Source organism: Cetorhinus maximus, chromosome 14, assembly GCF_964194155.1.
Source record: "Cetorhinus maximus chromosome 14, sCetMax3.hap1.1, whole genome shotgun sequence".
Taxonomy (NCBI): domain Eukaryota; kingdom Metazoa; phylum Chordata; class Chondrichthyes; order Lamniformes; family Cetorhinidae; genus Cetorhinus; species Cetorhinus maximus.
In genome coordinates this window covers 77,147,165-77,173,746 of record NC_135892.1, presented here as the reverse complement: position 1 = coordinate 77,173,746, position 26,582 = coordinate 77,147,165, and the positions used below count along the sequence as shown (strand labels likewise).

The following is a 26,582-nucleotide window of genomic DNA, read 5'->3' as shown; positions in this document are numbered from 1 at the left end:
GTAAATGATAAGGACTCCCAGGGCCATTTCCTCCTGACTGTATATCAGAGTGCTGTCACCTCTGGTGGGTGTGTCTTGCTGATGAGACAGGGCAAATGTGTCACACTGCGCGCCTGACTGACAATCTTAAATTGGTTGTCAGCATAATTTTTAGCACACTGTGGATTATTTAGTAAATGTTGTCCAATCACGGATCACATCTAATGTTGGACACTGTGTTTTCAATTTTGCGAGTATGGGCTGGTTGGGTACAGTCTGTACTTTGCCCATTTCAAATAATGGAAGAGACATGCCAATTGATATGATCTGTCGGTCTTTGGGATGTACAGCCTACATACCTAGCATCAGCCTGGCACTGAAATTCATATACCACATCATTCATTTGTGTGCTAGGCAGAACGTCTTTTTGGCTTGATGGCAGCATCCTGTTACTGGTGAATACCATACAAACATATGAATATACATACGAACATACGAAGAAGTAGCAGGAGTAGGCCATTCAGCCCCTCAAGCCTGCTCTACCATTTAATAAGATCATGGCTTGTCTGATAGTAACCTCAAACCTGCATCCAGCCTGCCCCTGACAACCTATCACCCCACTGCTTACCAAGATCTATCCACCTCTGCCTTAAAAATATTCAGACTCTGCATCCACCACCTTTTCAGGAAGAGTTCCAACGACTCATGGCTCTCTGAGAGAAAACTTTTCACCTCATCTTGGTTTTAAATGGGCAACCCCTTATTTTTAAACAGTGACCCCCAGTTTTAGATTCTCCCAAAGAGGAAACATCCTCTCCACATCCACCCTGTCAAGACCCCTCAGGATCGTAAAGGTTTCAGTCAAGTCACCACTTACTCTTCTAAACTCCACTAGATACAAGCCTAACCTGTCCAACCTTTCCTCATAAGTCAACCCACCCATTCCAGGTATTATTTTGGTAAACCTTCTCTGAACTGCTTCCAAAGCATTTACATCCTTCCTTGAATAAGGTGACCAATACTGTACACAGTACTCAAGATGTGGTCTTACTAGTGCTCTGTATAACTGAAGCATAACCTCCCTATGTTTGTATTCAATTCCTCTCGCAATAAGTTATAACATTCTATTAGCTTTCCCAATTACTTGCTGCACCTGCATACTAGCCTTTTGTGATTCATGCACTAACACACCCAGATCCCTCTGCATTTCAGAGCTCTGCAATTTCTCACCATTTTGATAATATGCTTCTCTTTTGTTTTTGCTGCCAAAATGGACAATTTCACATTTTCCCACATTATACTCCATTTGCCCACTCACTTAATCTATATCTTTCTGTAGCCTCCTTTTGTCCTCTTCACAACTTACTTTTCTACCTATCTTCGTGTCATCAGCACATTTGGCAACCATCCCTTCATCCAAGTAATTTATATAAATTGTAAACAGTTGAGGTCCCAACATTGATCCCTGCGGCACACCACTTGTTACATCTTGCCAACCTAAAAAAGACCCTTTTATGCCTACTCTCTGCTTCCTGTTAGCCAGCCAGTCTTCTATCCATGCCAATATGTTACCCCCTAGACATTGAGCTTTTATTTTCTGCAATAACCTTTCATGTGACACTTCATCAAATGCATTCTGGAGATCTAAGTACAGTACATCCACTGGTTCCCCTTTATCCACAGCACATGTTGCTTCCCCAAAGAACTCCAATAAGTTGGTTAAACATGATTTCCCTTTCATGAAACCATATTAACTCTGCCTGATTACCTTGAACTTATCCAAGTGCTCTGCTATAGCTTCTTTAATAATAGCTTCTAACATTTTCCCCTTGACAGATGTTAAGCTAACAGGCCTGTAGTTTCCTGCTTTCTGTCTCCCTCCCTTTCTGAATAACGGAGTTATTATTGCTACTGCATAGTAACAGCATGAAACTGCTGGCCTTACCCGTTGCTCAAATTTTTGAGCTTATTTGTCCTTCCAGGGTAATCTGAAGTAGACTGGGCAATTTTCAGGGCCAAAAGTGACAGCCTCAGGCCCATTCATAAGTTTGTGTGAAATGATCTGATCAGGGTAGCCATTATCTTGTCTTTGATGTGCCCTATTCAGCACCAAGCTTGCATTGGGAGCAAATGGCTTGGGCCCTATTTATGAGGTTGCCGATAAGGCCAATTTTATAGTGCGTGGAACTGTAAGAATCCCAACGTGTGTATTGACCAGTGAAGGTAGGCTTGCAGTAGACAATGGTAGAGTACCCCCTGGCAGATTTCTCAACTAGGAAAGGTAGTTCATTTGACTGCTCCATTTCAAAGGTGAATTTGAGCGCAGGATGGAGTCCATTAAGATATGCAAGGAAATTATTACAATCAGCTGCAGATTTAAATGCAGCAAACGTATCATCCACATATCGGAAATATGCAAGGGGTAGGAGGTTAGGTGTCATTCCATTAAAGACACGTTTCTCATGGAACCCAGCAAAGATGTTTGAGAGAGCTGGGCCTAGTGGGGATCCCATGGCAGCACCATCTATTTGGGCATACATGGTGTCATTAAAGCTGAACTCCACTGCGTGAGTTGCTGAGTTCATAAGTTCAATGAACACTGATTCACAGAATGGTGGCGAGTCTAGGTGGCTATGATAAAGTGCTGTAGCGCAAATCTCAGTGGCTTCCTTATGTTAAACATTAGTGAATAGGCTAGCAATTCAAATGAGCACATGGACACAGCATTGCTATTGATGTGCAAGTCTTTTATGGTTTTCGCAAATGTGAAGGAATTCTTCACCGTGTATCTGGAAAACTTGTTCAAAACTGGTTGTAACAATTTGCCCCAATTATTTGGCTAATTCATGCTGTGCAGAACCAGTCATAGATAAGATAGAGTGTAAAGGGACAACCAGCTTATGCTTACAAAACTCAAAACATAGTGTCCAACCTTAGATGTGATTCTGCGATTGGACAGCATTTGCTAAATGATCCTTGGTGTGCTAAAGATGACGCTGACAACCAATTTAAGATTGTCAGTCAGGCTTGCAGTGTAGCATGTTTGTGTGTACTAGAAACTACATATATTAATACACAGGGCCCTGTTCTTTGCAAACAGAAAGAACACATACACACATTGTGCCTGTTTCAGCTGAACAAAATAAGTGATAGCCATTCGCTGGTTCATTCCTCAGGGCAATGCTTCGACCAATCAGAGTCAAGCTACCTGGTTTAGATTGCAAAAATGCTTGGCAGTTAACTGTCAGTCGCCATTAACTGGTGCATTCTCCATGGCAATGGCTTTATTAGTCAGAGTCCATTTGCCAACAAATCAGCACTCTCTTCTCAAACAGTGTAAAGTTGTTACTTCCCCTGACATTGGTATTCTTGTGATAGTCCTGATGAGTGCAAGACGAAAAGTTTCTACAAGATGTCTTTTTTCAGCCTTTCTTAACTAGTGGGATTACAGTTTCTAACTTCCAATGTGCATGCACCATTCCTGAATCTATAGAATTACGGAAAATGACCACCAACACATCCACTATCTCTGTAGCCACCTCTTTCAACACCTTGGACCTGTAGATCATCAGGATCAAGAGATTTATCAACTTTCAGTCCCATTAATTTCTCCAGTACTATTTTTCTCTAATACTAATTTCTTTCAGTTCCTCATTCTCACTAGTCCCTCAGTTCTCTAGGGTTTTGTAACTTCTCCATGAAGACAGACTCAAAGTATTTGTTTAGTTTCTCTGCCATGTCCTTATTCCCTATTATAAATTCTTGTGTCTCAGCCTGTATTGGACCCACATTTGCCTTTCCTAATCTGTTCCTTCTCACATACCTATAGAAGCTTTTACTGTCCGTTTTTATGTTTCATATTCTATTTTCGCTTTCTTTATCAGTTTTTTGGTCCTCATTTGCTGAATTCTAAAACACTCTCAATCCTCAGTCCTACTACTTTTTGGGTAACTTTATAAGCCTCTTCCATTGATCTAATACAATCTTTAACTTCTCTTGTTAGCCATGGTTGTATCGCCTTTTCTGGTGGGTTTTAAAGGAATTTAAACTTGTTGTAAACCATGTATTAATTCTTCAAATGCTAGCCATTGCCTATCTACCAGCATACCTCTTAATGTAGTTTCCCAAGCTACCATAGCCAATTTGCCCCTCAAGCCTCTGTAGTTTCCTTTGTTTAAATATAAGACCCTAAATTCAGATTGAACTACATCACTTTCAAACTTCATGTAAAATTATATCATATTATGGCCACTCTTCCCCCTCTAATGAAATTATTGGTTAGTCCTTTCTCATTGCACAATACTAGATCTAAAATAGCCCATTCCCTAGTTGGTTCCTCAACATACTGTTCTAGAAAACCATCATGTATACATTCCAGGAAGTTGCCCTCTACACATTAGTGCTAATTAGGTTTACCTAATCTATATGTAGATTGAAGTCACCCATGATTACTGCATTACCCTTGTTACATGCACATCTAACTTCCTCATTTATACTGTGCCGTACATTACCACTACTGTTTAGTGGCCTAGAAACCATAAGACCATAAGAGGTAGTAGCAGAAGTAGGCCATTTGGCTCATCGAGTCTGCTCCACCATTCAATGAGATCATGGCTGATCCGATAATCCTCAACCACTTTCTTGCCTGTTCCCCATAATCCTTGATTCCCTTACTGATCAAAAATCTGTCTATCTCCGCCTTGAATATACTTAACGACCCAACCTTTACAGCCCTCTGCGGTAAAGAATTCCACTGATTCACTACCCTCAGAGAAGAAATTCCTCCTCATCTCTGTCTTAAATGGGTGACTCCTTACTCTGAGATTATACCCTCTGGTCGTAGACTCTCCCACAAGGGGAAACAACTTCTCAGCATCTATTATGTCAAGCCCCCTAAGAATCTTATGTGTTTCATTAAGGTCGCCTCTCATTCTTCTGAACTCCAATGAGTATAGGTCCAACCTACTCAACCTCTGCTCATAAGAAAATTCCTTCATACCCGGGATCAGCCTAGTGAACCTTCTCTGGACTGCCTCCAATGCCAGTGTATCTTTCCTTAGATAAGGGGACCAAAATTGTTCACAGTATTCTAGGTGTGGTCTTACTAGTGCCATGTATAATTTTGGCAAGACTTCCCTATTTTAATACTCTACTCTCTTTGAAATAAAGGCCAACATTCCATCTGCCTTCCCTATTACCTGCTGAAACGTATTAGCTTTTTGGGATTCATGCACAAGGAGTCCCAAATCCCCCTGTGCTGCAGCTTTCTGCAGTCTTTCTCTATTTAAATAATATTCAGCTCCTCTATTCTTCCTGCTAAAGTGCGTAATCTCACATTTTCCCACATTATATTCCATCTGCCAAGTTTTTGCCCATTCATTTAACCTGTCTATATCCCTCTGTAGACTCTTTGTGTCATCCTCACCACTTGCCTTCCCACCTACTTTTGTGTCATCCACAGACCTGGTGGTAATACATTCACTTCCCTCATCCAAGTCATTAATATATATTGTAAATAATTGTGGCCCCAGCACTGATCCCTGCTGCACTCCACTAGTTACAGGTTGCCATCCTGAAAATGCCTCCCTTATCCCAACTCTCTCTCTTCTGTTAGTTAGCCAATCCTCTACCCATGCTAAAATACTACCCCAAACACCCATGGGCTCTTGTCTTATTAAGTAGCCTTATGTGCGGTACCTTATCAAACACCTTTTGGAAATCCAAATATTTTAAATCTACTGGTTCCCCTTTACCTAGCCTGCTTGTTACCTCCTCAAAGAATTTAAATAAATTTGTCAGGCATGATTCCCTCTTCATGAAGCCATGCTGACTCTGCTTGATTATATTATGTATTTCTAAATGCTCTGCTAATACATCCTTTATAATAGACTTCAACATTTTCCCAATGACAGATGTTAAGCTAACTGGTCTATAGTTACCTGTTTTTTGTCTGCCTCCCTTTTGGAATAAGGTTGTTACATTTACAGTTTTCCAGTCCTCTGGAACTTTTCCAGAATTTAAGGATTCTTGGAAGTTTACTACCAATGCATCCACTAGCTCTGTAGCTACTTCCATTAATATCTTCGGGTGCAACCCATCAGGTCCAGGGGAATTATCGACCTTTAGACCCATTAGTTTCCCTAGTACTTTTTCTCTAGTGATAGTTATTGTATTTATTTCCTCCCCTGCCTTTTGTCCTTGATTATTTAGTATTATTGGAATGCCATGAATCTCTTCTACCATGAAGACTGATGCAAAGTATTTATTCAAGTCCTCTGCCATTTCCTGGTTCCCCATTATTATTTCCCCAGCCTCATTCTCTAAGGGAACTATGTTCACTTTGGCCTCTCTCTTCCTTTTTATTTATTTAAAGGAGCTGCTCTTTGCTGTTTCTTAATTCCACCCAAACTGATTCTACATCTTGATCTTCCAATCTAAGATCTTCTCCCATTAATGTACTGATCTCATCCTTTATTAACAATGCTACCCTATCTCCTTTTTGCCTATACTTCCTAAATGTCAAATACCCTTGAACATTCAATTCCCAGCCTTGGTCACCCTGCAGCCATGTCTCTGTAATGGCAATTAGATCATACCTGTTTTCTTCCATTTGTGCCATCAATTCATCTACCTTGTTGGGAATGCTGTGTGCATTCAGACAGAATGCCTTTCATTTTGTCTTCTTATTATTTTCACGATCTGTGGCCTTATCTGCTGGTGCACTCTTAAGTTTGTATGCTCTGTCCCTTCCTGCCACACACAGGTTATCAATTCCCTTATGGCTACTTTTCTCTCTTGCCTTGTCCTCTCTCTTCAATTTATCACATCTTCCCTCACTTGATCCCTTGCGCCACTATTTAATTTAAAGTTCTTTCTACCACTCTAGTTATATGACTCACCAGAACACTGGTCCCAGCATGTTTCTGATGAAGACCATCCCAAATGTACAGCTCCTACTTTCTTTAGTACTGGCGCCAGTGTTCTATGAATCAAAACCCATTTCTCCCACATCAATCTTGGAGCCACACATTTAACTCTCTAATCTTATTTACCCTATGCCAATTTGTTCATGGTTCACGTTACTTTGAGGTTCTGCTTTTTAATTTAGCCCCCTAGCTGCTCATGCTATCTAAGAAGCACCTTTTTCCTAGTCCTGCCTATAGTTGGTACCTATGTGGACCATGGCAATTGGATATTCCCCCTCCCACTGCAAGTTCCTTGCCAGCCTAGTGCTGAAGTCCCAAACCCTGGCACCAAGTAAGCAACTCAGCCTTCCGGACTCATGCTCTCAGCTGCAGAGAACTGTGTCTATGCCTTTGACTATGCTGTCCTCTGCTATCACTACATTCCTGTTAACTCCCCCCAACCCAACCCCATGAATGACTTCCTGTACCATGGCACCATGGTCAGTTTGCTCACCCACGCTGCAGCCCCCGCTTTTGCCCATACAGGCTGCAAGAACCTCGAACCTGTAGGACAATTGCAAGGGCTTATGGTTCCGATGATAAATTCCATGTCCAAACTTATCGTGGAAACCACCTAGGTCAGCTTGTAATTGTGGTCTCTTATCAATGGTGGAGCTCCAGTACCTGCACTGGCAGGGGAACATTGCAGCGCCAAATTTATGAATGCGATGAATTCATCATGGCAAAAGTTGACAGTAAATGCACGTAGAGGCAAAATAAAAGGCAGACTGATGGGCGGTTGAGTTGTGGTATTATGTATGGCTAAAACTCAACTAGCGGAGTGGAAAGGGCCAAATCAAAATCCAGAGGCTGGCAGTAGGTGACTGTAGTATTTCCCTTTACAGTCAGTTTCGTTCTTCTGTGTTGCAGGAGATGTGACACTTCCTGAAAGTGCTGTACAATGTGTCAGCGCCGTGTATGTGTGATCGTGCGTTCGGATCGTAGGGCACTGCGCCGACTGTAATGTAAAGACTGCCCCAAGCCCAGCTCGACCAGATCCGGGAGGTAAGACGGGGTTTAGGGTTTAGGTAAAGTGACTTGCCGCTGAGAGTGTCCGTGTCCAGAAATGTCCGCGTTAACCCAAATTCCCTGACTGATTTCAGGAGTGCTTTAAAGCAAGAGTAAACGTGTTGGGTCCTAGACCTAGGTGTTACTTTGAAACTTTTATTCTGATGTAAATAATAATCCGTTGAAGTGAAATTCAGGCGTTTTCCTATTTGTGAGTGGTCATGGTGTTGGGGGGGGGTGTCCCCCCCACCTCCAGCCATTGCCGTTAAAATGGCGCTGCTGAGTGCAATCCAAACAGTCTGTCTTTTTTATTCACTCCCAAAGGAAATGCTGTGTGCAAATTGGCTTATTATTATTATTATTAGCACCGCTTCTGCAATACTTGAAGCTGCGCCAAGCGATCAGCTGATTCGATGCTGCCTGGTTGGAGCTGAGCCTTCACTCTGTCCGGGTGACAGTCCCTATCACTGGCCAGAGTGGCTATAAACACGGGAGGAAGTGTAGCAAAATGTCAGTTTCGAAAATCTCTGGTCCAGTGAATTTTTGTGTAAATTATTATATTTTCTGATATTTCCATTTTCTCTGTAGCTTCAACACAATCGTATTACCGAAGTCTCCCTAGAGGCATCAGGCAGTGGTAATTGTTTAAAAACATGTTTGTTTTAATATTGCTGAGCTGTAAGACTAGAAATTGCGAGTGGTGATGTCAGTAGATAAAAGCTCACCACATTTGTAGGGCATTCCTTTATTTTCTATTTTAACACAGGCCATGGATCACCTGGATTAAAAAGTGAACAGAGGCATGTCACATGAGCACATAAAATTCATTTACTATATACCGCCAACAGTGATCACTGGGCTCTGGCGGAGACATTGCGGATTAGCCAGTGTATTGAACAAGTGGTTCAATTTATCGCCAATGATTTGGTGTCTCTCCTCACGCCCAGCTTCGCTGTGGCTCAGTTCATAGCACCCTCGCCTTTGAATCAGAGGGTTGTGGGTTCATGTCCCACTCCTAGAAACCAAGAACTGTGATTGTACTCGAAAAGAGTTGCAATCTGTGACTGTTGGTAACTCAAAAGAGTTTCCCCAAGTTTAATTCATTTGGACACCAGAAAATAGCTCCGGGGTTGGAGGTTGAACTACAAAAAACAAAGCGAGCGTGATTTATAACTGCCTTTCTAATCATTTGATGCTACAATAACGTTTGCAGTTGAGGCTTTAATCAAGCGCACACTGCAACTGCACTTCATAACATTCACATGTGAAACATTAGCAATTGTGAGGTAATTAGGACAACATAACCACCAGCGCTAAAAAAATTTTTTTTAAAAATAACCACCAGCGCATTTAAAAACAATTTTCAGTTGATGCTCAGGGTTTTTTCTGTTCTGCAGTTGTTAAAAGCTGGTAATACTGGAACACAAAAAAAATGTTTCCATTATTCTCCTTCAATGGCAGGAAAAATTATAATGCCAGATAAGAAAATGTACTTTACATAACTTGATTCACTATAACCCAAATATTTTTTAAACATTTCATGTATAGAAAACACTTCCTGCTCACAAACATACCTACTGTAACATTTTAAAATCATACCACGGTATGGCAAAACAATCTGAAGCATTTTATAATGGCCTAACCCAACCTCAACATTTCAATGTTTATATTGGAAACATTGGCCTAGGAATTGGTTTGCACCTGAATTCAGGTGTGAGCTCAATGCTGGCAACAACCACCACAGCAAAACTGATGCATAAACTTGGTCACCTTGCATTATCAAGTTGTGGCCAGCCTGCTGGAGGAGCTAGTGGCACCCCAAGAGATAAGTGTACTAGTCATGAAGAGGTGGTCAATTGGCAGGGACACCAGGTCTTTAGTAAGTCTGGAAAGGCAGAGCGGGGATCGAGGGGAGGGTGAGTAGCAGCCAGCAGCAGCCCACTGTTTCAATGCAGATCCAGGAGAATTCCTGCTGCTCCTAGTTCCGCATTTGGATAAGTAAAAATGTTGCTAGCAGTTCCTTTAAGTACCATTGATTTGGCCTGAGATAACTGACAGTAGCGTGAAAGCCACATGCTGTAGTTAGTCACAATCTAATTTTGCAAAGGGACTTGCAATAGCCATTAGGTACCCCATTTGCATAGGTGTTGATGGGCAGTGATTGCCATTTCAGGTGATAGGCCCCTTTTAATATAGATTCTGCAGGACATGGCATTGATCAGCACTTGGTCATGTCAAATTAGTTAGGGTGCAGAGTCATCCAGGGCATCTGACTGGTTTTGGGAAACAATTTCTAGGCCCATGAGTCAAGTTTATACTGTGAAGCCATATGTAAAATATTTTACCATCACAGTTTGTTAATGAACTAATCAAATATATCAAAAGTTTTTTTTTTAAATTGCAATTGAAATTCATAATGCCCAAACTAAGTTTTAAGCAAAATTCAAAAACTTACATTTCACAATGACATTATTAAATTTATCCTTTAACTTAGCTTTTGTGTTTTTTTAATACCTTCATGTAAAAGTTCAATTCCTGACACCAGATTGTGGTTTGCAACATTCTCCATTATTGTAAGTGACCAAGACCAGGTACACACAATATTTTTAATCAGTGGGCATGCAGAGAAATAGAACAATACAACTATGTTTTCTTTCCTTGGGTAGAGACATAACCTTGTCATTGTCTTTCCTTCCCGATCCTGATTTTCTGTACAAATTGTTAAAGAAAAGCTCAAGATCTTATAGTCCAATTGTTGTGAAAAGCTGACATTCCCGGTTGATTATGACAAGTGTTTTTGTGAACAAGACTCCCAGAGAGAATGAATTTCCTACAAACAGAAGAAACATGTTTCTTATCCCATCTTCATTCTTCTATCTTTTTATCTCAAAACTGCCTTGCTAAGTGTTTCCTAACATAGTTATGAAGACAGATGAATCATACCCTTTATAGTTCAGCGAGCAATTAAAGCACTTGTGTCATCTAAAATTGTTCCTTGCCAAAGCAAACACCAAAGCAACCAGAAAATGAATAATTTTGAACTATTTCATTATTTCTAGCTACAATACAAATCTATGCTTTCTATATGCAAATAAAACCACAAAACTTTAATTATATGATATGAAACCAAATCTTTATCCTACATACCTTACATTCTTCCATTTCTCCTGTTAACACTGACCTACATTGGCTCCCAGTTCACTAGCATATCAACTTTAAAATTCTCATTCTTGTTTGCAAATCCCTCCAAGACCTCCCGATCTCTGTAATCTCCTCCAGTCCTACACACCTTAAGAAATCTTTGTGATCCTTCTATTCTGGCCATTCTGTGTCCGTAATTTTAATTGCTCCACCAATGGCGGCCATGCTTTCAGCTGCCTAGGCCCTAATCTCTGAAATTTCCTCCCTAAACCTCTCCACCTTTCTCTCCTCTTTTAAGATGCTCCTTAATATTTACCTCTCTGTTCAAGCTTTTGGTCATCTGTCCTAATATCTCTTTATGTGCTTTGGTGTCTAATTTTGTTTCATGATGCTCCTGTGAAGAGCCTCAGGACTTATTACATTAAAGGTACTATATAAATGCATGTTCTTGGTGTTGTATACTTGAAAGCCCAAGTTCTCCCAAAGACCGGGTCTTGGATTTAATGAAGTTGATTTTCAGGCTTTCATCTGGCATTGATAGGGTGGTAACAGGCTCAAAAAGAGGTTGGTACCCTTACTACTCCGTTAACAGTGGCAATGCGGTTGGCTCCAATTTGAAAGTTGCTAAGCCCCTTTTATGGAAATTGGTTGTCCTATAAAAAAAGGACTGCAATTGTAATTTTTTGTTGGAACTAGTTGGAGTCTGCACCATGCAAGCTTCAATCATTTCCAATAGAATGGGACAATGCAACTGAATAGGCCCACCAAAGATAAATGTTGAATTATTTTGTGGGCTGCAGATGAGAGCACTTTTCTGGGTGCCAGAAAAATAATTGGGTCACTACCACCCCAGGACCCCACCCTCCACATTTGCATTCCCCTCGTGCAACTCGCATTGCTGTCAACTGCTACAGCCTGATCCTGAGGCTTCAGTCAAGCAATTTGCCTGTCAGGGCCTCATAATTATGGGGTTCTCTTCACCACTTTAACAGGTGGCTGACATCACGGTCTGTTGGTCGCTCACCCAAAATGATTTTATCTGGAATTAGTTGCAGTTTCGCAGTTTCTCAGGATGCATCAGCAGCATTTAGATAAGCAAATGATTGGATGCCTTTCTATCAGTATCTAACCAAATCTATTTGGGTTTTCCCAAAAATAATTTGAAGAAATGCTAGATGACAAATTTCAAAAGTTTTAGTGAGGTAACACTGGCGCGTTCAGACATACAGAGCACTGCTCGTTTTTCCGGAGATGAATATAAGCAAAGCCTACTGACAAAATTTCTCTGGCTTGAGGCAACATATGGTAACATGCTTGTAACCTTACATGCAAAGAATACAATATTACCTGTAAAAGAGATAAGAAAATGTCTAGATCTGCTTTCCTGCAAGCCCCCAATAGTTTTTTAAAAGGAAAACAAATATATATATATATATATATAATATGAGATTACATCAGTTTCTTATTAAAAACCTTTGTTGCTTGTTGACTGACAAGAAAATGTATATAACAATCAAAAATCTTACACTTTCACTGCCATTCTCTTAAGTTTGAAAGTGGTCAATGAGTGAGATTTATGATTAAAGCTCTAAATACATTTAAACACAAAGTTATGATTTTTAGTGGTGAAATGTGTCTCAGTGGATTAATCTTAAATACTCAAAATGATTTACCCCAAATGCGTTGTCTGAGGGTATATCGGATGATTTGGTGATATCAGGACATATCAAAATCTCATTCTAATTAAGTCATTATAAAGTAAATGAGTGCGATGTGACAGGCCTGATATCACAGTGTCCTCTTTAATGATCAAACAACAAAAGAATCACAATTACTTTACAAGATTGGGTCTATGTAAGAAGGCTGTTCCAGCCATTAATGATCAAACAACAAAAGAATCACAATTACTTTACAAGATTGGGTCTATGTAAGAAGGCTGTTCCAGCCATTAATGATCAAACAACAAAAGAATCACAATTACTTTACAAGGTTGGGTCTATGTAAGAAGGCTGTTCCAGCCTTTTGATCTTATTCTTCTGGAACACAACCCGTTTTTAACTACTCTGGTGTTACTGCACCTTATTCTGTACTAACTCTCTCACATATTACGATATTGTGCTGACACTCTAGTTATCTATACCTACAGCACACAAAGATCATAACCATAGATATTAGAATACTGTGAGATTTGTGAATACCACATTTAATCTAACAGTGCAATTTATCCTAATAAATATTCTATTCAGCAAAATCCTCTAGAATATCCTCTATTCTTTTCAAAGAGAATTTTAACACTGTAGCAACTTAGATTAAACCTATCACTGATTTTATTTTCAATGTGGTACCCACAAATTAAGCCATGGGATGATGTGTCCCCTAGCTGGGGAGTCTAGAACATGCAAATGTCAGGCATGTAGGGCTGAGATTTCTACTCAAGGGTTGTGAATCTTTGGAATTCTCTATCCCAGGAAGCTGTGGATGTATTCAGTGCAGATATTGATAGATTATTGGAATCTACAGGCATCAAGGAACATGGGCATGGTGCAGGAAGATGGAGTTGAGATAGGCCAGCAGCAAGGATCTTATTGAATGGAGGAACAGGCTCAAAGGGCCAAATAACCCAATCCTGCTCCTCTTTCTTAGGTTCTTAAGTCTGATTAGCACCTGTGACAGCTGCTGTCATTAATTTGGAGTAACATACATGTTGTTTATCAATAATAAATGTTTATTCATGCATCCTACTTTCATATACCATACTGGAATATAGATAAAATACAAATGTGTAAATTAATTGGCAGTGTTGTTAACGCCTTCCTATTAATTTGCCCGATGTTGACAAATCTGGTGAGTGTGAATCCCTCCCTGTGCTGAAGGGTCTAGCTGGTGGCCTCGGTTCTGGAGCTGCAGCCGTTTGGGGTCGAGCCCGCCTGCTGACGACGCTGGGGCACAGCGGATGCGGTGGGGCTGCGGCGAGCGCTGCTGCCTTATGGGAGCAGATGGAAAGTGCGGGGATTTCCGACTCTCTGCCGCTGGCGCCTGACTCCCGCTGCTGCGAGCAGCCACAGGCGAGCACCGTCTGTGACTGTGTTTCCGCTCTGGGATCTGCGCTGCCTTCATTCCATTCTGGTGTTCAAAATAAACACCTTTTTTTTTCACCGTGAGGGGGAAGAAGGCACATTCACTTGAAAGTCCTTTTTGAGTTAAGTCTGGGGAAAGATTAAATTCAAATCTCTCATATCGCCCTACAGACCGAACTTGGAAACCGAGAACCATATCCCTGTTTAACCAAGGATCAATGGGCAGTGGGACAAAGGAGGGGGAAAAGGTTTCAAGAAAATGTTTATGCAAATTTGTTTAAAAGCATCGTGGAAATGTTTCACTGATCAAAATTATTTATTTGGTGCCTTTTAGAGAGGATATTCCAAAGTGCAGCCAATCAAGTATTTTTTTTTTGGTCCTTGTTGCAATTTGCGAAACGAATTAGCCAATTTGCACACAGCAAGCTCCCACAAACAGCAATGTGATACTGACCAGATGATCTGTTTTTGTAAAGTTGGTTGAGGGATAAATACTGGCCAGAACATTAGGGAGAACTCTGCTGTTTTTCAAAGTAGACCATGGAATATTTTATATCCACCTGAAAGGGCAGACTCACTTTAACATCTCATCCAACAAATGTCACCTCCAAGAGCACAGCACTCTCTCCCTCAGTAGTGTACTGAGTATCAGCTTTGATTTTTGTGCTTAAGTCTTGAATGGGACTTGAACCCATGACCTACTGACTCAGAGTGGCCAAGTGAGCCACAGCTGACAGAGTAGTTAGATTTGGGAGGTGTGTGTGATGGGGGAGGATATGTGTTCGAGAAAACTGCTTGTTTGAATTGGTTTACAGCTTTGTTCCGATGACCTGACACTTGACATGTTTCTGCAGTCATTCTGGAGATATAGCAGGATGCAGCAAAAGCCTGTTGACATATTCATATTTCAGTGTTTTAGGATACTATATATGTGTGACTGTGTGTGCGTGTATCCATAAGGAAAAACCAATCAAATTTGGAAATGGAGGGTACCAGTAAAACTTGTCTGAGCTAGTTTTTCCTTAGAGTTTCCACTAGGGAACAAGCAGACACGGCACCAGTTTCACCAACATGAAGCCACGCCGAAGTTTCCATGTAAATGCATTAGCATAAGCTTGAATGTAAAAGTTCCCATTAATCAGCGCAATCAAGCAACATAATTGATGGTAATCAATTTGTAACTGGAACAAGGCTGCCTCCATCATCACAAAGAGGAGTGGGATTGTCAGAAAAAAGAGACATTCTTCAATTTTTTAAACTAATTTATCTGCAGAAGAGCAGGGCAGATCAATTGACCAACTCAATATTCTTGGTGTTACTTTTTAATTGGCTTCAATTGACTACTGGTAAAGTCGTTAAGCATGGGTGCTTGAACGTCTGAGACTTTGGTTCCAATGTGATGGTTATGGGCACAGCTTATTACACTTAAAATTCCATGCACTTTTGTGCTATTTCATTGCATCTGCCCAGATTAAGCTGATACTTGGATGGAAATCATGAAACACTCCTGGCGATAAACTTTAGGTATTAAGTATATAGAAGGTATCTGGTGTGCAAATGGATGTAACATCAAGGTGACAAAGGAAATAGAATAGTATGTTATCCTGTTGTTCAAAAAATAGTGAAGTATGACTTAGAATTTAGAAGCCAATTAATATTGATAATAGAAAAGTGCTCAATAGTGTTCACAGATGGTATCTGTGCTAACCTTGGTCGCAAATTAACTCCATTTTTTTGAAAAGGCATCCAAGTCAAGAAGAAGGATAATTAGTGGATCTAATGTGCTTTGACTTTCAGAAAGATTTAGGCTCTTAAAGAAGTTTAAGGTCCATGGTGTTCATGATACTATCAAGTACTTCCTCTTAAGGAGTGATTGTACTACGAATATGGGAGTTGGTTTTCCTTTAAAAAGAATTGACCAAAAAAATTAAGTCAAAGAGGTAAGCTCAGGAGGAAACCACTGTATTTCAGTGCAATGGGAAAAACAACAACATTATATACAAAGAGGAGCTGTGCTCATGGCCTGTTTGACCACTCAGAAAAACTGCTCCAGGTCAGCAAAAAAAGCAAGCTCAGTAATAGCAGCTCCACCAGGGTGTATCAATGGGGATAGATCACCTTTCTGCCAGAGTGCACCGAGAGACTGGGAAAGGTATAGATCTCTCGGGCTGTACGGCTCACAATAAATGTATGCAATGAATACTAATTGTATTATAATTGTATTGAAGCACCTCAGAGTGCAACATGGGGCAGAATTTTCAGGGTGACGTGCGGTGATGTTGGGTGAGCATCCCGACGTCACCCCGCGCCATCGTGATATTTTGTTGCGCAGGCGTGCAATGAAGTGCGACATGTGCCCACCAATGATTAACGGGCTAGTTAAGGCCCTTAACTCAGCAATCGATGTTGATTTTCAGGCGCAGTGCGATCTTTGGCTCAGCGCACGGGCACATTGGGCAGGCGGGTAAGCGACTTTTTAATAAAACTCATCCACAGCCGGGATAAGAGGGCTCAGTGGGGTTGTCAATCTGGTCTGTGAGTATTTATTGCAGCAAGTTTTTTAAACTTGCCTGTGTGATCTGTAGCAGTTCAGAACGAATTCCAGCAGCTTTCTGTGTACTTTTAACCTTCAGGTCAGCACTCTGCAGTCAGTAATCTTTATTGGGCCTGCAGCTTTCCGGAGGCCTCCCTTTAGCCTGGGTATGGATTCTGACATGTCTACTGGAGGCAGCTCCTCTGAGGAGGCCAGGAGTGCACAATCAGCTTCCAGGGGAGCCACCTTTGGGATACAGGCGCAGGCACAAGGGGCGCAGGGCCAAGAGGTAGTCCAAGGTGGAAGGGGCCGCAGAAGATGCCACTATCCTGCTGCCAGGATATACAGACGGCGAAGCAGCTACCTCAATATGACTGAGGTGCAGTGCCGAAGGAGGCTCTGTCTGTCAAGGGAGACAGTCAACTACATCTGTCAGATGATTGGCCCTGAGATTGCTCCTAACTGTGTGGGTGGACACCCCATGCCAGCGGCTCTGAAGGTCACAGTTGCCCTCAACTTCTATGCCTCTGGCTCCTTCCAGGGCTCGGTGGGTGATCTTTGTTATGTCTCCCAATCAGCTGTCCACGCTTGTGTCAAGCAGGTGACAGATGCTCTGTTCAGACGGACATTGATCTTCATCCACTTCCACTGCGACCAGGCAAGTCGGGCACAGCGAGCCAGAGGCTTCGTGGCCATTGCTGGCTTCCCTCGCGTTCAGGGTGCAATAGACTGCACACATGTGGCCATCAAGGCGCCAGCAGGTGAGCCCGGTGCCTTCATCAACAGGAAGGGCTTCCACTCCATGATGCAGATTCTGCAAGTCTGCGCAAGGTACCCAGGCAGCTCCCACGACGCCTACATCCTCAGACACTCCCAGGTGCCGGGGCTCTTCAGTGCTTCAGCTCAGCTGGATGGATGGCTGCTGGGTGACAAGGGCTATCCCCTCAGAAGGTGGCTCATGACGCCTCTCCACCATCCAACAGAAGCTGAGGAGCACTACAATAGGAGCCACACCTCCACAAGCGCTATGGTGGAGAGAGCCATCGGTCTTCTCAAGATACGCTTCCGATGCCTGCATCATTCAGGGGGCGCACTCCAGTACCCCCCAGATCGTGTCTTGGTGATAGTGGTAGCATGCTGCACTCTCCATAATCTTGTGCTGGAAAGGGGGGACGCAGTGGACGATGAAGACGTTGACGCAGGGGATGCGGCTGTACACGATGAGTCCAGCACTGATTCGGAGGATGAGGAAGCACAGGGGAATGATAAGGGGCTAAATGCTGACCCGGGACTATACCAAGGAGGCAGGGACACCCAGGAGACATTAATCCAACAAACCTTCAGCTAGCTCCACACAAATGAATCAGGAGGACCAGCCTTGCCTGGCACTTCCATACTCGGAACTTAAGTGCTGCAAAACTTCATCAGCTGCAAATAAGGGCTTTGGACATAAATCTCCACCACAGACACCAAGCGAAGCATGGTCTCATGCAACACTCCCAGATGCTCCTGCACACCTGGCCGCATTTCCTGCAGCTGCTGCTTCGCGGACGACTCCATCATCACGCCCTGACTCAGCATATGCCTGGTCCCCTGCAGTCCTCTGGCTGCTGGTGTCATTGGCACTGTCTGTCTCTGCCATCTCCTCCAGCGATTGTGAAGTGCCCTCTCCACTATGCCCTGCGACACTAGCCAACATTGCAATTTCCACCAATTTGCTAGTATCTGCACTGGTGCCTGCCTGGCAGAAATGGTGTGACGCAGGTGACAGTTCACGGCCCTCAGGTATGAGAGGGGGCATCTGTAATGGAGCCTGGTCGCCAGCCTCTGATGATGCTGAAAATAACAACAAGGACAGTGGATCAGTTAGTGTCCACACAGTGACACACTTCATCCCTTTCCCCCAGGCTCATTATGCGCACAACCTTCCAGAACCTAAGAAGACGAACATTGGTGGGGTGGCAAATAGTCAGGAGTAGGCCCAAACATTACAGGCAGATACAGACGGGCTGGTCAGATGGCCTAAGGAATGCCAAATGGAATGTTATGTGGATAAGTGTGAGGTGATGCACTTGGGCAGGATAAAATGGTACAGGAATACACGTGGAAAGTAAGGAGGATCAGAGGGACCTTGCTGGGCGAGTTGACAGGCCCGTTAAGGTAGTGGACAGGTACATAAGGCGTTTAAGAAGGTAAATGCCATACTTGCCTTTATTAGCCGAGGAATAGAATGTAGGAACAGGGAGGTCATGTTGCAAGTGCAGAAAACGCTGCTGCAGTCACAGCTATACTTCTGCGTGCAGTTGTGATCAGCGCTTCATGGGAGGGATGTGATTGGAGTGGAGAGAGTGCAGAGGTTGCTGACCAGGATGCTGGCTGGGCTGGAGAGTTGGAGTTATGAGGACACATAGCATAGACTGGGGTTATTTGTCATGGAGCACAGGAGATTGAGGTGTAACATTATTGGGCTTCATAACATTATGAAGGGCATAGATAGGGTGGACAGAAAGCAACTTTTCCCCTTGGTGGAGGGATGACTAACTTGGTGGCATTTATTTAAGGTAAGGGGCATGTGGTTGACAGGTGGGGTGATGAGGAACTCTTGCACAGAGTAATGTGGGACGCATTGGCTGAAAGGGTGGTGGACGCAGAAACTCTCCTAACATGTAATAAGTATTTGGATGTGCAGTTGCGATGCCATGGCATACAAGGCCATGGGGATAGTGGTCAGAAATGGGATAAGGCGACTTTGGAAGGTGCTGGACACGCGCATCTTTGAAGGGCTGAGGGACCTTTGTCTATGACCCACACGTCTGACTCTATCTATCAGCCTGTGAATGAGCAGTGTTGCTACATTAATGATTCCAACAATCATCAGTGCTTTGGATGGTGGGAAGACAGAGCGGATGTGACTGTGGACCTCAAATACCTGGCCGCTCTACCTCAGCCTCACTGACACCTGTGGACCTGGGCGCATGGAGCGTTTCAAGCTCCAGGGCCTCCTGCTCAAAACGGCTCAATATCACCAACTGGGCCTGGCCATCTCCAGCGCGCAAACGCTCATAAGCATTGTGCGCATTTTTCTCCTGCAAAACAGAGAAGACCATTCACTGGGGCTAATTGCACATGTACTCTGCATGTGCACACCCCACCCCAAGCACAGTGACCCATCCGAGGCCTCCAGTGCCTCCTGTCCATGCTACTGCTGATTGGTCACAAAAATATAGTACAACTGCTCCTAACGCACCCCCCCACCCCCACAACAGCCACCTTGGTCATATTCTGCATCCATCACTTTCAGAAACACAAAGTCTTAGCTCCCATGGCACGGAGACGCAATTAGGTGCAGCGCTGAGGCCACCAGATGGCTCTTGGCCACGAGACCTTGAGGCTCCCCTTCCGCCATCTCATCACCCCGAAGAAGACATGTGTTGGAGTTCTGAGTTTGCGCCTAGCTGCATCTCCTGCAGGTTGTCCTCAGACTAGTCATGTGCAACTAAGAGCAACACATGGTGCAGGGACAACTCATCTTCTCATGAACCACTGAGGCTGATGTAAGCATGGTCACTATTTGCTTGACCACCCAGCGTGCGACAAATGCCCAACATGAGTCAATGCAGTCACAACAGTAAGACTGTGGGGGGTGTGGGGCGGGGGAGGTGGTGTGGGGGTGGGGGGGTGGTGGGGGGGCGCCCTCAAAGGCTAAGGCTACCTGCTGGGTTAAATGCCCAACACCAACATGGTACTCACCCTTACAAAGCGCAACAAATTGTTGAAGCGCTTACAGCACTGGATCCAGATGCGTCGCACCACGCCGTGGGAGCTCACCTCCTCCGCCACCTCCCCCCAGGCACACTTCGTCATGTGGGGGGGGGGCCACCCCCTCCCATCCTGGGGAAACAGCACCGCCTCCTCGAGAAGGGCAGCAAGGCAATCATCAGATAATTGAGGGGCACATTGGTCCCCCGCTGGCCTACCCTGCAGCCTGCCCTGCTCCTGGGCCACACCCTGCAGCCTGCCCTCCTCCTCTGGCCTTCCCTCTACATTGGCTTGCTGTGCAGACCCCCTGCGGTACCATCTGCAGCTGGCCATAGTGAACAGCCTAAAGGAGGCTGCCAGGCCTTTGTTTAAACAGACTGCCGGGTCGCCATTGTACCCGGTGGTCTGTACATGCCCGCCGCAAACTTCAGACTCCCGCTCTCCATGGGAGTCAGAAATGCGCTGGGCGAGCCTTAATTGGTCCGCCCGTGCAAAATGGCGGCGCAGCCCGCGTCAGCACCTGCTCTGCCCGCCTGCCAAATGGAAAATTTTGGCCATGATGTATGTTGATAATTCCAATACCATTGCACTATCTGACTGTCTGTAATGACCGTATTGAAATGACTGTAATATTCATTGATTGTATTGAAGTACCTCGTGTTCCATGTGTAAAAGTTGAATCTGATTGCACTTTTTGTGATGGCAATTTAGAAATATTTTGTAATGTTCGTTCAGATATTTTATGAATAAAGTATAATTTTCCAAAAAAAAAGCTCCACCAGGGTGTATCATGGTGAAGAGCAAGTACCGTCCAACCACTGGGGAGCAGCACCACTGGGTGTGGCACGTCTTGTAGTGCGAGCCAACATTCTCAGCAATCACTGGTGAAGTCAATATACTGCTCGCAACTTCTGGACAAAAGATGTATTAAGGTGCAATGGCTCTTTTGAATTCATGCTGGAATTCTAAAAGCTGACGAAAGACTGCAACGTTTCATACTGAATGGTTGGTCATGGTTGTTAAGTAAACATACACATTAAATAATTTCACTTATGTCGTATGTAAGAATTTGTCTACTAAAAGATAGTGCAGTGGCTAAAACAGCTTTTGGTCAACATCCCTAATACCCCCTAATTTAGCTCAGTAGCAAATTTTATTTGATAATGCTCCTGTGACGTGCTTTTGGACATTACCATATTAAAGGTACCTATAGGTTATTGTTGAGGGTCTGGCCACCCTGATTTTTAAAACACAAACTAAAAATTAACTATCAGTCAAACTAAAATGAAAATGAAAATAATATGATCGAAATTAGAATAAATATTCCACATAGTGCTCGCTTCAGCAAAATGTGCATTTTTTCTATTTAAACGATTCTAAATTAATATAAGGAACAACTTTGGTAACAAGCAGCTCATAGCATTAACTGACAAAAGGTAGAGCAAATATACATTTAGTTGGTAACACTCCTACCTCTAAAACAGGAAGTTGTGGGTTGAAACTCCTCCATAGGACATAACTTATATGATGTCCTAGAGTGGAATTTGAACCCACGACTTACTGACTCAGAGTTGGGAGTCACTGCACTGCAGCACTGTTGGAGTACTTTGTTGTAAGAAATGTTGGCCCAGATCTTTAGGTCAGCGTGCTACCGGCGAAGTTTTCTGCGCCTCAACAGTATTGTGCATTTTCAGCCGGGCCCTCTGATCACAGCTGTAGCAGAAATGGGCCAGTACAGACTCTCCAAGGCAAAAGCAAAAAACTGCGGATGCTGGAAATCCAAAACAAAAACAAAAATACCTGGAAAAACTCAGCCGGTCTGACAGCATCTGCGGAGAGGAACACAGTTAACGTTTCGAGTCCGTATGACTCTTCAACAGAACTAAGGAAAAATAGAAGAGAGGTGAAATATAAGCTGGTTTAAGTGGGGGGTGGGACAGGTAGAGCTGGATAGAGGGCCAGTGATAGGTGGAGATAACCAAAATATGTCATAGACAAATGGATAAAGAGATGTTGAAGCTGGTGATATTATCTAAGGAATGTGATAATAAAGGTACAGATAGCCCTAGTGGGGGTGGGGTTGGGGTTGGGGGAAGGGATCGAAATAGGCTAAAAGGCAATGGATGGAAATACATTTAAAAATAATGGAAATAGGTGGGAAAAGAAAAATCTATATAAATTATTGGAAAAAAGGGGGATTGGAAAGGGGGTGGGGATGGAGGAGAGAGTTCATGATCTAAAATTGTTGAACTCAATATTCAGTCCGGAAGGCTGTAAAGTACCTAGTCGGAAGATGAGGTGCTGTTCCTCCAGTTTGCGTTGAGCTTCACTGGAACAATGCAGCAGGCCAAGGACAGACATGTGGGCATGAGAGCAGGGTGGAGTGTTGAAATGGCAAGCGACAGGGAGGTCTGGGTCATGCTTGCGGACAGACCAAGATGGGTAAGCTTAGAAGAAAACGGACGAAGAGAGGACACACCCCCTTTTATGATAGTAGGTGCCGTATTCGGGTAAGTTTTAAAGGTCTTGAGTGTTTCAATGAGTGAGTGGGCTAGTGAGTGAGTGGATGGGTTGTCGAGTTGGGGGGTAGCCAGGGTTGGGAGGTAGTTGGCTCAGGTCGGTAGGGGGGTGATTGAGGTGGTCGGTTGTGGTGCTCGGTTCAGTTACGTTGGTTAATTTGAGTTATACTAGAAATTAAATGGTGTAAAATTTCCAGGGTAAGTACCCAGGCAGGTCCCATGTATTTGACCCAAGTCTCTGACCCTGAGCTCAGGGCCGGAGACATTTGTGGAGAATCCAGAGCCCATCAGAAGTTTAAACTTTGTGGACAATTGCAGCGCATATGTGTGCACTAGGACTTCTGTAGGGTCCTGATGTGCAACACAAACTCAAGAGCAGATTTTGCTGCTCTGAACATCAAAAGATTTACTTCATTGTCTTTCAGATTAGTTTTTAAACAAAAGGTACATCTGCCCAGGACATAAAAGATTCCATGACACTATTTGAAGAGCAGAGAGTTTTCTTAGTTTCCTGACCAATATTTCTCTCTGAACTAACTCCACCCAAAATTAGATTATCTGGTCATTCATTGATTTGCTGTTTTTGGGATTTGGATGTGTGCAAATTAGCTGCTATATTTAGCAGAAATGACGACATTTCAGAAAGTAATTAATTGATTAGAAAGTGCTTTAGGAAAGTCATTCGATGTGGTAGCTGTTACATAAATGCATTCTTAAATTTCAACAAAGAAGATTAATATTATGGGATGTTATTTTAATTGATCTAAAATTATGTTCCAGGGCACATCTCGCAGATGTATTTGATCCCAGGTCTGCCACCAGTTTTTATTTTTATAATGTATAGGGTAGCCAACTTTAGCTGGTCATATTCTGGGAGATGTCGTCGGAAATGATGTCATGGAAAGACTTACTTTAAGAATGTGGGTCCATTTCTCGATGGGGACTCATTTTCCTAAATGAAGCCATTGGACAAAGGAAAAAGTAACTTAACTGTTCAATGCAATTTGCTTGAGATTCACTGAAGGGTTTCTCAGTGAAATTTTGATTATTTTCAAGTCGTAATTCTGAAAAAAAGGGTGAAAAGAATTTAGTAGGTCATTGTGGGCACGGGATTTTGCTTTATTTAGTTTAATTGCTTGGTGATTCAATGCCACTTTCTAAGCTGGAGCTAAAGGGTTCCAGACACAGATTCCTGCCTGCCCTCCTCGCTGGAATCATCAGCTGCAGCTCATGATGGGGCAGCAGCTCCCGGCCATGGAAGTGGATCGAGATTGCTTCTTGGCCGCTGCCCAGGAAGGGACAAGCTGGCAGCGCTGACACCCGGTATCATGGATCTGGCTTTCCCCACGCTCCTCGGCAACCTGTCAGTTTGTGGTGCTGGGACGAGGCACAGGTGCTGCTGATTCCCTCCCAGCATCTCTACTTCTGTGTTGGGCAAGGCGTGAGCCTCCTGCACATGCTCCATCCCTGGGACAATGGCCTCGCGCTTAGCGCCTGCTTGCTGCCAAAGTGCCAATTTCCCCCACCCATTCACATCGCAGTCGCCCCAGGGGCGGCTGTTGAACAGCTCTCCGAGCCTCCCATCTAGCAAACCAGCAGCCAGAGACACGACAGTTGTCATTCCGTTACTTGGAGTCACTCCTGCAGCTACTCCTTCTGCAGCTCGTTCACTGTGCTTGCTGATGGATTCTGGGATGGGAGCTGGGGGGTGCGAGTTCACAATTTGCACCAGAACATTTTGCAAGGCAGCTAGGAGAAGTTCCCTCTGACTTTTCTCTACAACTACATACGAGTTTTAACCTACTCGGCGGTAAAAAACAGACAACGGTGTTTATGAGAGCAGTACGAGTGCTTGACCCACGTTGGTGCCTGTTTACGTTTTATGTCATCACACTGCCAAGTACACCAACAGATCACCATTTTACAAAGAATGATGAGTTGTGTACGAATTATTGTGCATATCAATTTATTTGCTTAAAATAATGTTTTAAACCCCCCCGGAATGCTTTCAATAGCCAATGGGAGATTGATGCCAGTTCCAGGAGGCTCATGGCCACTTTGGGAGGATTGGCAACCTTAATAACTTATCTTTGTAGTAGTTATTTGTTTTCCAACCTTGTCAGGAGAAGCCAAATTTCTTGCAGTCATGAAGTTTTTGTGTCATTAATCATCTTAGTTCCTCTTTCGAATGTTCATTGATATAAGTTTACATGAAGGCCTGTGATGTAAGACTATCATTCTAACGTGTACAGGGGAAGGATCATGAATTGAAAAGTTAAAAAATATGAATAGATCTGTAAACTTACTGATTCTGTTGCAACAGAGAAGTTCTGTCAGGCTCTGGTCAACTAAGTGTTGGGCAGAAGCTTGTTAATTTTTTTTTGGCTCTCTCATTTTCCTCCTCTCCCCTTCCCAACCCCGTCTCCTCCTCCTCTGTGTCATTCACACACACAGTCGTTGATAGAAGCTGACTAAAAAGACAGGAAGAATTAATTTGTCTGTTTGATGTTTTGGAGACTGGAACACAAGTGCTGCAGTGAACATAGTGGAATGGAACACCGTTATAAATGGTTTTGATATTGCCAATGTCATTGGCTTGACTTTGTTTTGGAGATGACAATCATTGAAAAACTATTTGTACCTATACTCTGAGCACTTCCTAAGTTTTAACATGCACTCAGCAGATACTGAGAGAGAAGACCTTGTTGGTTAGTCTTTTCTCAGTAATTTCCTTTAATGCTCCTTAATATAGAATTATGCACATGATTTTATTCTTGGACTATGTGGCTCAATACTAAAATCACATGTTGGAGTCATAATAACAAAACTGAAACTTGTGGGAGGACTTGGTTTGTGAAAGTTTTCTTCCTGTAGACTGCTGCAGAAATTGCATTTTGGTTCCAAAGGCATCAGAGTGTCCTAAAAAAGGTCTGTCATGGATAAATTTCTTTTTGAGCCTACATTCTAACCAAGGGGTATTACATACTAGAAAAGTTAGTACTAACTAAATGCTGTGTGAATAAATGCTGCTCTTTGTTGAGTTTGAGATGGTTATGTTCTTTCTCTAGAAGGGAGTACTGCTTAAGATGTGCTGCTTTGTTGTGATAGTGCAATTTTTAAGAAAGTCCTCTGTCAGCCATGTAAAATTATTTGATTCTCAAAAACAAGTCACAACAAGAAACTTTATATGGTAATTCATTTTACAAAATATTTGAGCAACTGAAGCATTTAGCTTGAAATAGAGCTAAACTGAATTTCTAGAATCATTTGATTAAAGTCATAGACCTCTTTCAACAATCATGTGAACCCCGAGTTTATTTTTAAGACAGTTTCAAATCAGTCAAAGTACCAAGTTCTTTCAATAACAAGGATGGAGGAAAATCCATACCTGCAAAAATCTGCTCAGAGCTTTATTTTGCATTAAGCATTGAAATATTTCTTCTGTTGGGGATAACAGTAAATCTAATCAAAACAACAAAGAAACAAACAAGGTGAGGTGTACAAGAATAGTAACCATACCATGATGATATTTGTGTCTCAAAACAATAGTGACAAAGTTAGACTAAGAAATTATTACACTTGCAATTCTGTTACTAGCTAT

At 42.9% G+C, this 26,582-nt stretch overlaps 1 protein-coding gene across 1 annotated transcript in view; it reads left to right on the top strand.

Annotated features, from left to right (window-relative positions):
* The first annotated feature begins 7,798 nt into the window (after positions 1–7,798).
* The window catches only part of LOC144689744 (TNF receptor-associated factor 5-like), a 61,169-nt gene continuing 42,385 nt past the window's right edge, over positions 7,799–26,582 (top strand). The window contains exon 1 of the mRNA XM_078557107.1: positions 7,799–7,949. The gene's annotated coding sequence lies outside the window, so the exon portion shown is untranslated. The remainder of the gene's footprint in view (positions 7,950–26,582) is intronic.